The sequence below is a fragment of the Coenobita brevimanus genome, chromosome 55 (genome assembly GCF_032717465.1).
Source record: "Coenobita brevimanus isolate Jiangsu-jjx chromosome 55, ASM3271746v2, whole genome shotgun sequence".
In the NCBI taxonomy this organism is placed as follows: Eukaryota; Metazoa; Arthropoda; class Malacostraca; order Decapoda; family Coenobitidae; genus Coenobita; species Coenobita brevimanus.
Window position 1 is genome coordinate 887,875 of NC_137008.1, and position 16,101 is coordinate 903,975.

The 16,101-nt window shown below is 45.3% G+C and overlaps 1 protein-coding gene across 1 annotated transcript in view; it reads left to right on the forward strand.

Moving 5' to 3' along the window:
• Nucleotides 1-16,101, forward strand: part of LOC145401191 (uncharacterized) — a 130,847-nt gene that overhangs the window by 96,316 nt on the left and 18,430 nt on the right. The window lies entirely within an intron of this gene.

The window sequence follows — 16,101 nt, forward strand, 5'->3', positions numbered from 1 at the left end:
AGAGGGGGGGGTTGTGTGGTGGTATTGTTTATATGTATATATTTTTGTTTTTATCCAGTGACTGATATGCATGTGTATATGAACGTGTTTCCATGTAAGTATTGGTTCCTGTGTATTTGTGAAAGTGTATAATTGTGTGTGTGTGTGTGTGTGTGTGTGTGTGTGTGTGTGTGTGTGTGTGTGTGTGTGTGTGTGTGTGTGTGTGTGTGTGTGTGTGTGTGTGTGTGTGTGTGTACTCGTCACTCCTTCACTACAATAGCTCTTTCCTTCCATGGACAACATAGACATGAGATAAACGGAACGAAATAAAAACACGCCACTGTATTGAAAGAAATATAACTCATTCGATATTGTGTTGTGAATATCTTTGGGTTCAAGTATCTCTCTCTCTCTCTCTCTCTCTCTCTCTAACTACCTATCTACCCGTCTCTATCTCATCCATCTATCTACCTATATTTATCCGTCTCTGCTTACCTATGTCTCCTTCTCGTTGTGTGGATAAGCGCTTGATTTTATTTAACTGACTTAATCTTGAGAGAGATAGATAGATAGATAGATAGAGAGAGAGAGAGAGAGAGAGAGAGAGAGAGACTTCAAATCTGAGTGTGAGTAAAACCAGGCCGCGAACGGGTTGGGGATTAAAATATTTGTGGTTTTTGGTAGTGTGATGGGTGTAGGTGGTGTGGTGGGTGTAGGTGGTGTGGTGGGTGTAGGTGGTGTGGTGGGTCTAGGTGGTGTGGTGGTGGGTGTAGGTGGTGTGGTGAGTGTAGGTGGTGTGGTGGGTGTAGGTGGTGCAGTGGGTGTAGGTGGTGTGGTGGGGGTGTAGGTGGTGTGGTGGGTGTGGTGGGTGTGGGTGGTGTGGTGGGTGTAGGTGGTGTGGTGGGTGTGGTGGGTGTGGGTGGTGTGGTGGGTGTAGGTGGTGTGGTGGGTGTAGGTGGTGTGGTGGGTGTAGGTGGTGGGAGTAGGTGGTGTGGTGGGTGTAGGTGTTGGGAGTAGGTGGTATGGTGGGTGTAGGTGGTGTGGTGGGTGTAGGTGGTGCAGTGGGTGTAGGTGGTGTGGTGGGTGTAGGTGGTGTGGTGGGTGTAGGTGGTGTGGTGGGTGTAGGTGGTGCAGTGGGTGTAGGTGGTGTAGTGGAAGTAGGTGGTACAACTGATAGGCGAATGCAGGTGGTGTAAGTTACCTGGGGGTGTTGGCTCAGGTGTAATTGGCATGGTGTAAGCAGCTGGTTGGTGTACGTGGGTGTACGTGGTAGGTAATGATCGATGGATGTAGGTGGGTATGAGGATCAGGTGGTATCAGTGTTTGCTGGATGCAGGTGGGTGTAGATTGCAAGTGGTATACGTGGTAAGTGGATACAGACAGGTGTAGGTGTGGTTATCAGGTGTAAGTGACAGGTGGGTGCAGGTGGTTGTAAAGTGGTAGGTGGTGTAAGTGGATGGTTGATACAGGTGGATATACATGCCTGATGGTATGAGTGACAGGTGGGTGTAATGGACAGATGGTATAAGTGACAGGTGGATGCAAGGGACAGATGGTATAAGTGACTGGTAGATGTAGGTTGATTTAAGTGGCAAGTGGGGGCTCTGTAAGTGGTTGGTGGTACAGAATAAGTGGGTGGTGTGTGCAGGTGGGTGCGGTGGCATCTGCAGTCTGTCCTTCCCTTCCCTCCACTGTAATCCTACATGCAAATAGGAGGGGGGAACGACCCTGTATGGTGAGGGGCGGGGGGAGGCTGGGGAGGGGGTGGAGGGTAAGAATGGGGAAGGGGGTATGGGCAGGGGAAGACAGAGGAGGGGATGAGGGTGGGGTGAAGAAAGGGGAGGTGATGTGGGTGGGGTGGAGATAGGGAAGGGATGAGTGAGGAAATGGGTGGGAGAAGGAGAGAGGGAAGAAGGGGGAAGGGTGTAGGGAGCAGTGGAGGAAGGGGAGGGAAAGGAAGGAGAGGGGAGGAGGACGGGAAGGGAAGGTAGGGAGCGGTGACGAAGGGGAGGGGGGAACTGCACTGCCATATACTGTTATGGATACCACTGCTACAACGACCTCTACCCCTACCTCTTCTTCCACCTTTATCCCTATTTCACTGTTAAAACTACCACCTTCTCAACAAGATATTAAGTGTGGTAGTAGTAGTAGTAGTAGTAGTAGCAGTAGTAGTAGTAGTAGTAGGAGGAGGAGGAGGAGGAGGAGGAGGAGCTCTTTATAAACAGTAGTAGTTTCGCAGTAGTTATAGTAATAATAATGGTATTAATATTATGTAGCTACCAATCCCACCATTACTACTACCCTGAAAATTACCACTTCAGCTGTCGTTACTCCTACCACCACAGCAACTACCATACCGCCACTACCACCGCGACAACCACTATCGCATCGGCCATCACTGGTACCACCTTCCTTATCACAAACACCATCACTACCTTATCACGTAGTTACCATCTCTGTACCACTAGCACCACGACTACTACGACTATCACCACTGCTACCACTACTACCACTACCATCACCGGTATTACCATTCTCCCCCCCCACCCCATAGCCATTTCGTAAGCCTTAACTTTGGTAAGGAAGAGGAGGAGGAAGGGGAGTTAAGAGAAAAGAAATAAATGGGAAGAAAGAGGAAAGAGAAGGAAGGGAGGGAGAAGAGAAAAAGAAAAAAGAGGGGAAACGAAGTCTAGGAAAAGGGGAAAAAAGAGGGAGATCGGAGCAAGGAAGGGAATAGAAGAGAAAGAGAAAGGAGAAGGGAAGTGAAAAAATTTTGGAGAAATATGGAAGATAGAAAGAAAAAGAATGAGGAAGGAGTATGAAGGTAGGGTGAAAATTGTAAAGAAAAAACTGGGGAAAAAGAAAAGAGCCAATGAGACGGGTAAAGCCTAAAGAAGGCAGGGAGAAAGGGCAGAGAGGTGGACAGGATGAAGGAAGGAAATATCAAGTGAAAATGAAGGAAGGGAGAGAAGGAATGTGAGCACGAGAAAAGGTAATGAAGAAGGACGTGAAGGAAGGAAACCGGGAAAATGAACCAGAATAAATGGAAAGCAATGATGAGGAGGCAGGAAAAGAAAAAAGAGAAGATAAAAAGATACGACGGAAAGCAACACCGTAAGATGAAAAAGATAAAGGTGTGTGAAGAAAGGATGATAAAAATATGTAAGGAGAGAGGCAAGGAAGAGGAATCGTAAGGAAAGATGTAAGGAAACAAGGAGAGGAACGGCTAGAGTAGGAGAGGAAGGGAGAGATGGAGGGAACTAGGAAGAAATGTGAGGGGGAGGGAAGGAGGAAAAGGAAGCAGGAAGGAGAGAAGGAGGGAAAGAAGGAGAGTAGGGAGAGAGGGAAGGAGGGACGGGCCAGGATCAATATGTAGGGGAGCCATGCAGTGTACTAGACACACACACACACACACACACACACACACACACACACACACACACACACACACACTCACACACATACAGTACTCCATATACACATGTACACACGCACATTCCCACCAATATTACGATCACACACGCACACACACACATTCAGACACCTACGCATACGCACATAGATACAAACACCCACGCACTCACATGGTCACCGATACACACATACAGTACGCCATATACACACGTACACACGCACACACTTCCACCAAAATTACGATCATACGCACGCCATTGCACACACACACACACACACACACACACACACACACACACACACCTCACTCTCGCCGGTCAATCAACTAATATGTCTCTTCATAGCTACTTTGCAATCACCACTACGGTCACCATCACTACCGCTGTTACTGCCACACTGTCACTATCACCATCAGCCACATCACACTCACCATTATTCACCATTACTACCAACACTGCTGTCACTGTCACTATCAAAGTCACCATGCCATTATCACTATCACAGTCACTATCACTACTACGGTTCTCATCACCATGTCACTTCCACCATCACTATCACCACTTGTCTCAACTACCATCACTGTTGCTACCAATGTCACCATCACTATTACCATTACTGCCACCATCACTGCCACCACCACCACCACTACACTCCTTAGCACTGACATCACCACTATCACTGCCACCACCACCACCACATCACCGATTGTTATCCTAATTACTCATTATTACATTCCATCTCCACTACACTGTCCTTATCACCACTTGTATCACCACCCCTACTATCGGTAACACCACTGTTATCATCACTACCAATATCAACAATGCTACTCTTACCACTATCACCACTACTACCATTACAACTACCACTATCACCACCACTATCATTACCACTACAAATATCACTACCATTATCACCACCACTATCATTACCACTACAAATATCACCACCACTATCATTACCACTACAAATATCACCACCACTATCATTACCACTACAAATATCACTACCATTATCACCACCACTATCATTACCACCACTAATATCACTACAAATATCACCACCACTATCATTACCACTACAAATATCACTACCATTATCACCACCACTATCATTACCACCACTAATATCACTACAAATATCACCACCACTATCATTACCACTACAAAAATCACTACCATTATCACCACCACTATCATTACCACTACAAATATCACCACCACTATCATTACCACTACAATTATCACTACCACTATCATCACCACTATCATTACCACTACAAATATCACTACCACTATCATTACCACTACAAATATCACTACCATTATCATCACCACTATCATTACCACCACTAATATCACTACCATTATCATCACCACTATCATTACCACTACCATTATCATCACCACTATCATTACCACTACAAATATCACTACCATTATCATCACCACTATCATTACCACCACTGTTGCCACCATCACCTCCACTATTACTACCACCAGCTGTCCCTCATCACCCCTACATTTCCACACTCATCTCCAAAGTGACATATTCACTAATCCACTGTCATCACTATTATCATCACTACCATCCATACCACTGTCACTACCACCATCACCGTAACCCCTCACCATTTTCACCATCATTTGACTGTCTGGGGCTCGTTTTGTTCAGTTTCCCCATGAGAGAGAGGCTTTTGGTAATTTTCATCCTTTGGTTCTTACTTTTATACCTTAACAAGTAATCACTGTAATCTTAATTCACCATCATCACCATCCCCATCTCTATCATACTCACTGTCACTGCATTCCCACCATCGGCACTGTAACACCACGGCCACTTCTACCTTATCACCATCACACTTGCATTCACTTTCACGTTCACTGTCACACACACTATCATCATTTTCACCTTCATTGTCGCCTTCACTGCTACCCATACCCTCATCACTGCTGCCTTCACTGTCACCTTCACTGTTACATACACCGTCATCACTGTCATCACATCTACCTTCACTGTCATCATAATCACCTCTCTCTCAGTCATACATATTGCTATTATCAATACTGTCACTATCACTGCCACCATTATCATCATCACTATCACCGCCACTTCCGTCTTCCCAACTACATTATCTTTGTACACACACACACACACACACACACACACACACCAGGAAACACGCGTCATTGCATATATTTTGATTTGCATACGTGAAAATACATTCCTCTCTCTCTCTCTCTCTCTCTCTCTCTCTCTCCCCTACGCCCATAGCCTCTCATTACATCCCATACAACTGATGCATGAGGGAGGGGAAGGAGAAGATGGAGGACGAGGATGGGGGATTAGAGAGAGACAGGAAAGGGAAGGGGGAGTGAGGGATATTTATAGTGAGGGGAGAGGGTAGGCATTACAGGTGGGGAGAGAGAGAGAGAGAGAGAGAGAGAGAGAGAGAGAAACTGATTTATAATGGAGCTCTTATCTCACAAAACATTCTTCACACACACACACACACAAACACACACCCAACACCTCACAATCCCTCTCCCCTACGCATCATTTTCGCCACAGTCCACACACTATGGTCCGGTCGTACTGTGTGACGTTCTCGTGGGGAGTGGGCAGGAGTGTGCTGGTGGGAAGGTAAGGTAGTGAAGGAGAGAGATGAAACGTGTGTAAAGGGGAGAGACAATAGTAATGAGTGGGAGAGACTGAGAGGAGTGGGGAGTGGCAGGGAACAAGAGTGAGAGGTACGTGTGAGTGAGAGGGAGTGTTGTAGGTTGGGGAATGAGAGGAGTGTCAGAGAGGAGTGAGAGCGGCATGTGAGGGGAATGTGAGGGGGGTGGGAGCACGTATGGTGGAGTGAGAGGGAATGTGAGAGAATTAGTAAGAACTGAGTGGAGGGTGTGATGTGTACAAGGAGTGGTTGGAGCAGGTGGAATGAGAAGTGGATGACCTTTAGGGTGGAATGTGAGTGGATGGAATGGTGGAAGCAGAAGGAATAAGATGGGAGAAGAGAGAGGGGGGATAGGGAGTGAAAGAAGAACAGAGGAATGTGAGAGAGAAGGGGAGGACCGCTAGCTATGAGGGTAGGGAGTGTGGAGTGTGAGAGAAGAGAGTGAATGTGAGGGGAGTGTGGATGTGAATGGGGTAAGAGAAGGGGAGTGAGTGAGGACGTGAGAAACGGGAGTGGGGGAAGGGGAGTTTGAGAGAAACAGGAGCAGGGGTATGACAGGGAAGTGGTGAGTGTGTAGTGAGAAAGGAGTGAGTGGGCGTGGAAACAATGAGGAGAGAAAGGGAGTAGAAGGCGAGTGGGGAGGAAAGAAGGAGTGGGAGAAGGGGAGAGGGGGATTACGCGGGGAGGGGGACAGCGTATATGGGGAGTGGAAGATGGCGTGAGATTCCGTCATTTTGATAATTATTGCTCATGGGCTGGAAACTGTTTTTTTTTCTTCTTTTTTCCTCTCCTCTCCTCCTCTCCCCGTACCTTTCCCTCCATCGCCCCTCCTCCCCTTATCCCTCCTTCTGCTGTAGCTCCTCTCCCCACCCTTCCCTCCCCCATGTCTCCTCCCCCTCCATCGTCCCTCCTCCCCCTAATCCCTCCTTCTGCAGTACCGCCTCTACCCACCCTTCCCTCCTCCACGTCTCCACCCCCTCCCTCTCACCCCCCACCCTTCCTCCTCTCCCTGTCCCCTCTCTTTTGTCTCCCTCCTCCCCCTTCTCCATACTCATTTTTTCCTGTACTCCACTTCTTTCCCCTTTCCCTTCTCTCCCTTTCATTTCTTTCAATACCTCTCCTCCTCTCTCTATCGTCCTCCTACTCTTCTCCCTTCTCCCCTACCAGTCCCCTTACTTCCACTCCTCCTTACCTATCTTTCTCCAAGTCTCCCTTCCCTTTTTTCCCTCCCTTCACCCCTTCTCACCCTTCTCCTTCCCTCTGCCTTACCTCTCGTTCCCAATTCTTCTATCTTCCTTCTTCCCCTTTCTTTCTCTCATTCCATCTTCTTTCTTTCCTGTATTTTTCTCTTGGACTCTCTCTCTCTCTCTCTCTCTCTCTCTCTCTCTCTCTCTCTCTCTCTCTCTCTCTCTCTCTCTCAGCTTATTTTAATGCCACTGATAATGCTCATTCATCTTTGGCTTTGAATGTTATTATATGTCGGTGTTTTTGTTGTCTACGAGGTTCAATAGTCCACACGAGAACAGATGGCGACGCGCGCACACACACACACACACACACACACACACACACACACACACACACACACACACACACACACACACACACACACACACACACACAGACCTGATGTATAAGAATGTAAAGCCACAGACAGATATACACATACACAGTTTCACATAGGAGATGGACGCTTCATTCAGGTAACACAAATGAAACTAAAACTGGCAGGCAGGCCGGAATGGCTCCATTACTAAAATTAAACGTGCCGTAAAGGAAACAACAACAACAACAACAACAAGACGGGCACTTTGGACTGAGCGAAGTGGATGAAGGAGTTTGGAAACGAATGAAACAGGTGGAGTCCAAAGTAGATGAAACGGATATAACGAAACACAACCTACTGATGAAACAGGTACTATGGGGATAAAATTTAAACCCAGTTCTCAGGTAAAGTTGATGAGTTGAGGTAGATGAAACAAGCAGGTAGGACACAAGTGGAGTAGATCAGTGAAACGGACTGGTGATGCAGGCAGGTGAGACAAACAGAAAGGACAGCCAAGGGAAAGATATTTATGGAGTAGGCAGGTGAAACAATCGGGTGAAACAGAGAGGTGAAACAATCAGAGGAAACATACAGGTTAAACAATGGTGAAGCACAGGACACAGACAGGTGAAACAGGCGGGTGAAGCAGACAGGTGAGACAATCGGAGAAAAAAAGTGGTGAAACACAGAAAAGACAGGTGAAACAGACGGTGAAAACAGACAGGAGATACAATCAGAGGAAACATACAGGTTAAACAATGGTGAAGCACAGGACACGACAGGTGAAACAGACGGGGGGAAACAGATAGGTGAGAATCTGAGGAAATAGAGTGGTGAAACACAGAAATCGGTGAAACAGACAGGTGAAACACGCAGAAAAGAAAGACGGATGGAACGGACAGGTGAGAGGGAAGTGAAGCACAAGAAACAGACAGCTGGAATAGAAGTGTGAAATAGTCAGAAGAAACATACCAGTGAAACAGACAGGTGAAACAGACAGATGAAACAGGTAGAGTGTGAGAGTGAGGTGCGACAGGTGTGATCTTGCCACACCTGTCGGAACGCAGGGAAGTCCCACAGTGCCTTCAGGTGTGTTTTTTTAAGGGGCTTTTTCCAGTCTAGGCACTCATCCCTACCCTTGACACACACACACACACACACACACACACACACACACACACACACACACACGCACACACATACACACAAGGTTATACATCAATCGTACTCAAAAACGCTCTCAACTGATGCTCTCATTTTTACCCTCATTATTAAGAGTGTGATTTTAATTCTTAGCCATAACTGCGATGCTGTATGCGTTTACAATGGATGTTTCTCGTGGCTCCAGTGACAGGAACTTATCATCATCATCATCATCATCATCATCTTACTTTATCATCATTATCGTCATCATCATCATCATCATCACCGTCATCATCAATATTATTATTTTTTATTATCATCTTTATTGTTGTTCTTGTTGTTGTTACTACTACTACTACTACTACTACTACTACTACTGCTGCTACTACTATTACTACTATTATTATTATTATTATCATTACTATTATTATTGAAAGCTTGATCAAACATCGCTTCCTCGGGCAGCAGCCTCCGTGTCCTTAACAACATCGTCTTGCGTTACACAGAATTAAGTACCCAGGTGACATTCTGCTCTATAGTGGGTTAATCGACGCAGTTATATAAGTCCATCAGGCAGGGGTCTCCTTCACCTGAATAAAAATCGTCTTCCAGTTGCCCTGTTCAAGTATTCAAGCGATGTCGTGCTCCATACAAGGTCTGGGTACGCGTCATTGAAACATGGTGTGAGTTTCCCACAGAGTTACAGCTCCATCTCCCCTAGGTATCGACAGCGCAGGTTAGTCGTAGCAGTAGTAGTAGTAGTAGTAGTAGTGGAAGTAGTAATAATAGTAGTCTTACAGATGATGAACAGAGGAAGGTAAAAAGCTTAATTACAAAAATAGTTCCATACTCACAACAAATCTGTAATTATAACCAAGATTTCTGTCGCAGTATATAATGTACCTCTGGAAGTGTGGTCGTAGTTCTTCTATTTAAAGTCCTTTATTTCGGTGCCGTAGCTATTTTAGTCATCCTTTCATCGGCTTATAATCAGCTTGAATTTGAGGTTAGATACAGCCTTAATTACCTCATCATCTCAGGATCTTGATTTAGTTGAGTTAAACAGGTAATTGGATTTAAGAACCATTTTTTTTCCTTTAGTTCTCTGATGGTTGGTATTAATTAACCTGTAAATACTGCAGGTAGGGCTAGGAATTTTTTATGTGGATATTAGCTGATGAGGAATTGTTATTGTTTATATTATTCTATATTTAATCATCCCTTAAATTTTGGCAACTGAAAGAAATCTTGTTAGTGAGGGTAAAACAGCTGTAACTCAGGGTACAAGTAACATGGCAACACAGCAAGTCACGCACATTCCACCTCTCTCCCTACACCCACATTCCAACCACCTTGCACGAAATTCCACGCATATGTGACTAAAAAGACTGACTACTGGGAAAAGGTACTGCAAGGTAGCTTTTTTTTCTTCTGCTTCCGTAAATATGACAAATCCAAACTCAACGAGGCACAAGGGAGGGATTGGATAGCCTACCATAGTTGCCCGTATATATAAAAAAATGACAGCAAATTCGACCTGGATGGAATACGACTAAAATGCGTATGAAAAGTGTGGAGTTCAAGCTGGAAGACTGATGATGGGAACCCTATAGAGGTCACTGAGTCTATCCTGGGTACGAGTCAATATTGAAAAAGGAATTTGTGTGTGAAATAGATTGATGTACAGCTCCCATAGAAAAAAAAAAAAGCACAGAAGGCGACCTCAGTGAACTTAACAACTATCCATATGAGAGAGAGAGAGAGAGAGAGAGAGAGAGAGAGAGAGAGAGAGGAATTCAACAGCTACCCATAACAAAGAATTAAAATACAATAGTGTCTCACTGTCTCACAGTCCGGTAAGACTTATGATGATGTGTGTGTGTGTGTGTGTGTGTGTGTGTGTGTGTGTGTGTGTGTGTGTGTGTGTGTGTGTGTGTGTGTGGTATGTCGATGTGTGTGTGTACTGTGGCATGTTTGTATGTGACTGTGTGTATTGTTGTATGGTAGCGCATGAGTTGGTGTACTGTGGTGATGGCATGTTAGTATGTTCCTGTGTGTGTGTGTGTGTGTGTGTGTGTGTGTGTGTGTGTGTGTGTGTGTGTGTGTGTGTGTGTGTGTGTGTGTGTGTGTGTGTGTGTGTGTGTGTGTGTGTGTGTGTGCTGTGACGCTGGTGGTGGTAATGTGTTTGATGTACAGGGAACTTCAAAAAAAATCATCACATGGAAAATACACCAATATCTTACCTTTATTTGCACCTTACTGAAACGACAATAAAACTTGCCTCTGGAGTACAGAACAAGTGGAGACTGACTCTTAAGCTACGAGTATACATTTGTTATCAGGAGTTGTTGTACAGGCACTCTCAGTTCTATTTCACTACTCCCACACGTGTGTTTACATTTTTTTGAAGCACCCTATATTATGACATGTTGGTGTGTGGAAGTGATGGTGGTGATGATGTGTGTATTGCGCCACGTTTATGTGTAGTGATGGTAATGAATTTGTGAGTATAGTGTGGTATGCTGTTGTTGTTGGTGGCGGTGTGTGGGATGTGTATTGTGTCACGTTGATATGTTGTGATGATGGTGATGTGGAGATGTGTGGGGTATTGTGCCACGTTGATATGAGGTGATGATGGTGAAGTGGTGTTTGGGGGGAGGCGGTAGCTCAGTCGGTAGAGAGGTGGTTTGCGGTCCTACCTGACCCAGGTTCATATCCTCACTGGGGCAGCGAACAGTTTTAGGATCTGAATTGAATAAAAACAGACTTTACTGATCTACCAGAAGACCCGCCGACATGTCGTAAAAATACCCCCCCTAATACTAACACACCAGTCCTGTATGAGACAGCCCTAGCATGTATTCAGTATGGACGGTGGGTGTTAGCGCCGCAGTGGTAACATGTTGAGGTGTATAGGATGAAGGAGAACTACTGGGCCTTGAAACCAGGCTGTGAAGCCTATGCCCAGAGTCGGACACATAAAAAAAAAGAAAAAATGTGGCAGGGTGATGTGCAGTGGTGGTGGTGGTGGTGAGAGTGATGTGTGGTGTCCATGTAGGCAGCCCCGCCACCGTAGTGAGAACATGCAGATGAGGTGCAGTGGAGGGCCGGAGTGCAAATGACTGAAATGGACCCATACGTATTCTGCCACGGGCTTCGGGTACGTCCTCTGAGCTTCCCGGGCCAAGATACGTGGTTATGGCGGTGGTGGTGGCTGCTGGTTTGTGGTTGTACGCAATGGTTTTTGTTGGTTACTTCATGGTTGCATGGTAGTTAGGTTGGGGTTAATGGTAGGCTTATGACTGAAGATGATGGTAGGGTTATGGCTAAAGATGATGGTAGGGTTATGGTTGTGGATGATGGTATTTTGTGACTAAATGATTGTTGACTGTGGTACGTGGTTAGGTTGTGACTGTACATGATGGCTTCTCCTTTTGCAGCTTATGTTTCGTAGTTCAGTGACAGGAAAAGATAATACTATGGTTCTACGTCCTTTCCTTGGCACTTTCTCATGACTAGCACCATACTCTAGTGTTAATTTATTGTTACAACTGAGCATTCACGATGGAGAGATGGCAGTTTTGGGCCAAGTTAGTGTAAAAGGCGTATTGGTGATCTGGAGTGCATGGTTGCGGCAATGTATTACTTTGCTTTCTCGTCCCCATTCCTGCTTGGCCTTCGGCGATAAGGTACGGTACCCTTGAGAGCTGGGGCTTATACTGAATGGTAAACTGTCCTAAAAATATATATACACAGCATTTATTAACCTCTGTACTATTTGAGATCCCAAGTTGCAAAAAGATAATCGTTTGGCTGTGGTCTGATGAAACTGAACAGGAAGTCTACTGGCTGGAGGGTTAATCTTCGAAAGCTATGGATAAAAAAGTTTGACACTCAGGTTGCTATGACTCACTCTCAGCTGAATAAAATCGTCTGGTGTTAGAATCGAATATTAGAAGTCACCAAAGCCACGAAAGTAATAAGGATATCAGTACGAACGCTCTCAGGTTTCTTTACTCATTCCCAGCTGAAGAAAAACGTGTCCTTATTAGCAATGTAGAAATGGAATACTAGAGTTATCCCAATCATGAGAGGCAAAGTAAGTCCCAAAGATCCTCCTCCCACCCTCCCTCATCTGAATAGCTCCTCAGTCAAGTTAATCCTGCAGTCCATTAAGAGAAAATAGTGAAAATAAAACTAATACAGATCCCTCTCCCCCCCACCTTAAAAAAATTTGCCTCCATCCATTTTGAGTTTATGGGTCGTAAAAATAAAACATTCCTTCGCCTCCCCCATGAAACCTGAGAGAGAAAAAACGATGCGGTGAAAAAAAAAAAAAAAAAAAAAGAGAGAGAGAAAGAAAAATGGCGCAAATTAGGGTCACTTCAAACTAGGGTCCGTCGCGCTGAGCAGGTGATGAGAGAGAGAGAGAGAGAGAGAGAGAGAGAGAGAGAGAGAGAGAGAGAGAGAGAAAGAGAGAGAGAGAGAGAGAGAGAGAGTGTCTTTTGCGACTGACATTTTTATTTCCTTGTACAGATTTCATTTATTCAGCTGAGCTTTATACTTTAGATAGCAATATTCTCTATCTATCTATCTATCTATGTCTACCTACCTATCTATCTATCTTCCTATTTATCTATCTACCTATCTATATCTATCTATCCATCTGTATCTATCTTTCTTTTTTTCTTTCTAAATTACCCTTTTCACATCATCTCATTCACCCCTCCTTTACACTTCCTCTTCCCCTCCTTCTTCTCGGTATTCCTTCCCTCCCCTCCACTCACTCTCCCTCTCTCCACTTCCTGAACCATTAGCCTACTCGTACCCTCCTTCAGTCTCCTCCACCTCCATTTCCTTCCCTGCCCTTTCTTCCCTTTCACCTTCCCCCTCCCCCTCCTCTCACCGCATTCTTTTCCTCCTCTCTCTCTGTACCCCTTGCCCCCTTTCTCTGCGCTCACTCTCCCCAGTGCCTCCCCCTTCCTTCGTACTGTCTCACCCCTCCTCTCTCTCTCCCTCTCTCTCTCTCTCTCCCTCCACCCCCACCCCTTCTTGCAACATACCTGGCCTCACCTGGACTCGTAACTTGTGTCCTTGTCCACCAAAAGCTTGATTTACTGCCCTTCCCTTGCCCCTCCCACCACCTGTCCTCTCCTCCCATACCCTCGCCATTCCCTTCCTCCTTTCCTTTCTGCCCTTTCATTTCCCTTCCCATAGGTCCTGCCGTTGCTACTTTCTCTCTCTTGTCTCTTCTTGCCTTTCCCACCTGTTCACTACCCTTACACATACTCATTATGTATTACCTTACTTTTCACCTCATGTTTTTCTGGCTTCTTTCATCTTTTTTTTTCTTCTCCCTCATGCCCAACTCCTCCTTTCTCTTCCAGACTCCCTACATTCCTTATTCGCCTCTCACGTGGTCTGTCATCCCATCTCTCCACTTTGTTTTCTTTTTAGCCCCTCCTCACTTCTTTTTTGCCCTTCACTTTCACTTCCTGTCTGTCCATCCCCTTGTTATTCAGTTTATCCTGCGAGTCATTCTTCCCCTACCTTTCCCTTACCACCTCTTCTATAACTCCTCTTTGCTACTTTCTCCTCTTTAGTCTGTACACTTATCCACCCTCTCATCCTGGGTCGTCCTTCTTACTGTCTCCTCCATCTTTACTCTTCTCATCTTGTCTTTCCTCTTCACAGCAACCATCATAATTAATGCTGATCAGAACGAAAGGCTTACTAAACCAACCCTCCTGAAAAACAGATACTGCCTTCATCTTGTTCCTCGACAGTCTGTACACAATCATTCGTAAATGCAAACAATAACCCACAGCTTTAGGCAGAGGAACTACAGAATATGACACCTTTCTATGATGGCTGTCACGTAGAAAAAAAAAAAAAAACACTGAAATCTACAAAAACGTTTTCAGTATTTACGAATTTACTTAAACTTTCATGTGGTTATTAGCTCCTGGGTACTGCAAATCGCTGTCCGCAACATTTTTAAGTCCAGGTCCTTCGCTCGTTATGTCCCCCTGTTAAATGTAGCCTATACAATTCAACCTTCGTGATGCGTAACGAACATTTCACACCCACTTACTGTTTACTCTCAGACTCATAACTATTCACATCCACACTCATACCTCCTTTCCTGCTTCCTCAGTCACACCCAATTCACCTTTACACACACACACACACACACACACACTCACACACACACACACACACACACACTTCAGCCCCTCTAAGTTCCTCTATTTTTATCCATTCTCATGTCCATACCAAACCTCCATGCACACGACCACTCCCCCTCACTCAGCCAAAGTCCACCTCTCTTCCCCACACCCAATCCACCCACACATTCATACCCACGCTCCCTCACACCGACCCGCCCCCTCCACCCTCCCCCTTCCCACCCACATCCCCCTTTTCCCATACACCCCCACCTATTCATTCCCCACCCACTTTTAAGAGTTTACAGGGTCTGAAAATGAGGTGCGTTCGTTTTGTGACCCTCCTGCTTATTACCAGTAAGTGAGAGAGAGAGAGAGAGAGAGTACAAATACCTTAATAAAACTGGTTCATTTTTTGTACTAGGTTTTCATCTTCCACGTGTGCATGCCGTCCGCTACAGTACACTCATATATCTTGCAGCTTACGATCTGGGTGCGTGCATGCTTTTTTATTTTTTAAGAGCCGTTTTTTAAGAGCCGTGTGTGTGTGTGTGTGTGTGTGTGTGTGTGTGTGTGTGTGTGTGTGTGTGTGGACAACGGTGCACTGACCGTCTAGCTTTCCTTTCCACTTTTACGTCTTTCCTTCTCTCATTCAGTGACTCGTTAATACACACATATCCTCTCTCTCTCTCTCTCTCTCTCTCTCTCTCTCTCTCTCTCTCTCTCTCTCTCTCTCATCAGAATATTGGTTCTTTCCCGTTCCTTCTTTCACTGTTGACTCGGTGTCCGTCCTTCAAATGTAACAATTTTTTTTTTTCCTCTCTTTCCTCACGCTTTTAACTTCATTCTCTCTCTCTCTCTCTCTCTCTCTCTCTCTCTCTCTCTCTCTCTCTCTCTCTCTCTCTCTCTTTCTTGCTACGTGTTTTCGTCTCTCCCTTCCTTTATTTCCCCTCGGGTCGTTCCTTCTCTTTCCTTATCCCCCCACTCTTTCCACCTTCCTTATTTTCTACTCATTCACTTCTTCATATCCATCCCTGTTTCCTTTCACCTTCCCATCCTTCCTTTTCACTCTGTACAGTCTGTTTGTTCCTTCCCATCTTCTTTTGTTCATTCTCCTTTCGTTTTTCTCCATTCTCACCTTTGCTATTTATTTCATACTTTCTTCCCCTCCG